A 4,292-nucleotide genomic window follows, 5' to 3' on the forward strand; every position below is an offset into this window, starting at 1 on the left:
TGGGGAGGAAACTGGTTTGCTGAAATCTTTGTGGGCAAATGTGAAGCATTAGCGCACATTTTGGCTTCGGTCGCTGCTCCTGCACGCTCCCGGCATTCTGATGTTAACAGGAAGTGACATCACGTGTCTTCTTCCTGAGTTATTTGGGGTTAAAGTTGCTGGAAAGTTGCGGTGTTTTCGACAAAGTTGCGATTTCGCGGGGTTTGCTTGATTTTGTGTTAATAGTTGCGATCGCAACATCGCGAAATCCTGGAGGATCTGTTAAGGTCAACAAGCTGTGGCAGCCATCTTGAATCAGGTTGACTCCAAAAATGAGTCAGTTGTTGACATAAACCTGATGATTACTCCCTGAAAGTTTCATCAAATTACAGCCAACGGTTTAGGAGATATTTTGCTAACAGACAGAGTTGACTCTAAGTTTTGAAAACAAATCAGCTGGAGAATGAGTCGAAGTTGTGGATGACCCTCAGCTACTACCACTGTAGCCACTGTTATGTACACCCTTTAGCTTTGGCGGCCATCTTGAATTAGGACGACTCCAGAAGTCAATCGTGTGGATTCACGAGATATTTCGCTAACACATCAGACAACAAAACACAAACCAATCAGTTTCAAAGCGGAGTTAAAATACAAAAACAGAAAAACAGATTTATTTGTTTTCTTCTGCAGAAATAAATCTGTGAATTCAGCTGAATTTACTCTTCCTGTCAGCAGCTTCAGTCCTGCGCCTCGGGGAGGATTTTAGACCCAAAACATCTGAATTATCCAAGTTTCTGAACTTCCTGTCACGGCGGCGGCGTTGTGGTGCCATTTATCAACAAATTAAAAAATCTGGATCCTTGCTGAACCACCGAAGCCCGCCGGTAACAGTGAAGCGGCTACGCGCATCTTTTACCGGAAGCGTCTTCAACAGGAAGCGTCTTCCACTGGACAAGTTCTTAACCGGAAGCATCTTTAACCGGAAGCGTCTTTAACCGGAAGAGTCTTTAACCGGAAGAGTCTTTAACCGGAAGTGTCTTTAACCGGAAGCGTATTTAACCGGACGGGTCTTTAACCGGACGGGTCTTTAACCGGACGGGTCTTTAACCGGACGGGTCTTTAACCGGACAAGTCGTCTTTAACCAGAAGTCTTTAACCGGAAGCATCTTTACCAGGAAGTGTCTTTAACCAGACACGTCTTTTACGGACGAGTCGTCTTTAACCGGACACGTGTTCTACCGGACATGTCTTTAACCGAACAGGTCTTTTGCCGGAAGTGTCTTTACAGGACGTGTCTTCAGCTGGACACGTCTTCTACCGGACGGGTTGTCTTTAACCGGACGAGTTTTTAACCGGACGAGTCACTCCTCATCATCTGAAGCTGCAGAGAAGCCGCGGCTCCTCGGTGAGGCGAGCAGGAAGGAAGCGGCGAACCGTCGGCCTTTCACCTGATCCTGGGTATGAATCAGTTAATCTGCTGCAACTGTAGCTGAGCGTGAGAGGCGGGGGAGAGAGTGTGTGAGTTTCTGACCGCGCGGGTTGTGTTTCATCCCCGCTCGCTGACTCACACAGCTGCACGCGGAGCCGAGCGCGGCGCGGCGCGTCCACGCTCCAGATGTTCCCGTGCCGGTGAGAGAGGCGGCGTGACTCGGCGCTGAGTCACGCGCCGCGTCGACCGCAGCCCTCCGGCCGCCGGCGCGCCACAAAGCTCCCAGCGAAGGAAACAGGAGAGCCGATCATCAGGAACGCACATTTCTGGCGGTTTGTCCGACTCCAAACAGGAAACGGAACGCGCTCCGATGACTCAGGGAACGGGAATCAGAAGACGGATTCTTCTCTGACGGGAAGCTCTTAAACACGCCGAGGAAATTCAACAACTAATGAAAATAATTCAACTTTCTTCCCTTTTATTAATAAAAATCTTCAAACTTCCACTGAATACCAAAAAAAAACGATTTAGTTGTTTTAGTTGTTCTTAGTAGTATTTATAATATTTAGCTTCCTTTTTTTTACATTTTTATTTCTCATCATGTTTTCTGGCTTCACTGCAAAGAGTTGCATCAATAAATTTACCTTTAAAAACAAAACAAATCTCAAATTTGCCCGTTTCCATTTGCTTTCCCACCACTAAACTTAATTTATCTTTTAAATCATCAAATAATCAGTTTTATTACTAATAAACAGTTTCTGTCGTTGCTTTTTTTACACATTTAAATATCTTTTCTTAGTTTTCTGAGCAGAATGTCGACACAGTCCTTAGTTTTTAAACTTATAAAGGAATTTTTTTTTATATTTTAAAGACAAAATGTTTATTTTTTAGATACTTTGAATAAACAGTTAATTTATTTGTAACGGAAATAATTATAAGTTGTATGAAAAGATGAGATTATGACGTCAAAATGTGCACAAATATTTAACTAAAAAGTGTATTAAATTTATCTTTAATTCAATAAATTTAGGTAAAGTTTGATGTAAAATAAATGAGTTACTTTAAAAATAATTCAGTTTTAAATTATCTTCATTTAAAATAAAAAAGAATCCCACAAAGACTGAAAAATATTAATAAAAACATGAATTGTCTCAATAACAAGAACCGCTACATGAAGGAAATAAAACATTTTAATATAAACTTATTTTTAAGTTTCCTCAGATATAAATCTGCTGCTGTTCAAATTAAACATCTTTGACTTTTATTTTGTAAAATAAAAAACATTTAAAGACAAAAATAAAATATATATCTTAATAAATACGTTCATATATTACTTTGAAACAAAAAATAAACATTTTGAGGCAATTTGTTTAATTTTTGCTTTGATTCTTTTAAAAAGAAGCTGAAAAGGTTTTTAAGTCAAAGAAGATTTTACTTTTTATCTTTTATTACCATCTGATCTTTTTTTCTGTAACGGTGTTTTACTTTATTTCATGATTTGTGGAATAAACTAAAACAAAATATTAATGAATCTTTAGTCAACAGCTGTGAAAATAACTTTAGTTATTATTTTAAACAGAAACAAAAAACGAGCCTTCGCCTGGTCTTCAACTAAAATATGATCCTAAAGAAATAAAATACAATAAATTAGTTAAATTCTCTTTATTCTTCTTATTTTTGTTTTTTTGGAAAGCTGCTTCGCCCAAAACAAACGACTATAAATACGGGAAATCGTGAACAAATAAAAACATTTATTTTTAATTTATTTAATTAAAGTTCAACAAACTGATCAGGTCCAGATCTGGACTGCAGTTCAGGATTTAAGATCCTTTTTTTTTGTTGTTTTTTCCAAATATTCTTTTAACACAAAGTCATTTTTATCCGTTTCAGCGGGCGGCAGATCCATCACGTTCTGCAGAAACTAATTAAAGATTCAAGATCGTTTCGACGTTTTTCCCGACAGAAAGTCAAAAAGCTCGAGTTTCAGCCGTCGGGTCTGCAGGTACCGACCGGAACAGAACAGGCGAACGATTCTGTGAGGGACGGTAAACACAGAACGGTTTGGTGTTCATGAGATATTTCGCTAACAGACACAGACGTTTGTTTGTTTGTTTTTAACCTCGAAGCTGCCTCCGCGGTCTTTCAGGACTCGAGGTTTCAGGACCGCTGCGGCGAAACTCCGCCGACGCTTCCGACGGCTCGTCTCGGTTTCTGTCTGAACGAACAATCGGCTTCCTGCGCGGACAGAACCGAGACCGGAAGAGGCGGGGCGTCAGATTTCACTTCCACTAAGTCAGAGACGCACGATGGACAGAGGACAGGCGCTCTGAGGACAGGAGATCTGAGGACAGATGCTGGAGGACGGGCACCCCGAGGACAGATGCTGGAGGACAGGCGCTCTGAGGAGAGACGCTGGAGGACGGGTACTCTGAGGACAGGCGCTATGAGGACAGACGCTCTGAGGACAGGCACCCTGAGGACAGGCACCCTGAGGACAGGCACCCTGAGGACAGATGCTGGAGGACAGGTGCCCTGAGGACAGGCACCCTGAGGACAGGCGCCCTGAGGACAGACGCTCTGAGGACAGGCGCTTCGAGGACAGGCGCCCTGAGGACAGGCGCTCTGAGGACAGACGCTGGAGGACGGGTACTCTGAGGACAGGCGCTATGAGGACAGGCACCCTGAGGACAGATGCTGGAGGACAGGCGCCCTGAGGACAGGTGCTCTGAGGACAGGTGCTCTGAAGACAGGCGCTCTGAGGACAGGTGCTGGAGGACGGGTACTCTGAGGACAGGCGCTATGAGGACAGGCACCCTGAGGACAGATGCTGGAGGACAGGCGCCCTGAGGACAGGCGCCCTGAGGACAGGTGCTCTGAGGACAGG

The 4,292-nt window shown here is 43.3% G+C and overlaps 1 protein-coding gene across 1 annotated transcript in view; it reads right to left on the bottom strand.

Annotated features, from left to right (window-relative positions):
• Positions 1 to 4,292, bottom strand: part of plagl2 (pleiomorphic adenoma gene-like 2) — a 62,045-nt gene that overhangs the window by 47,224 nt on the left and 10,529 nt on the right. The gene's annotated exons all lie outside the window — the stretch shown is intronic.

The sequence above is a fragment of the Kryptolebias marmoratus genome, linkage group LG8 (assembly GCF_001649575.2).
Source record: "Kryptolebias marmoratus isolate JLee-2015 linkage group LG8, ASM164957v2, whole genome shotgun sequence".
NCBI lineage: Eukaryota > Metazoa > Chordata > Actinopteri > Cyprinodontiformes > Rivulidae > Kryptolebias > Kryptolebias marmoratus.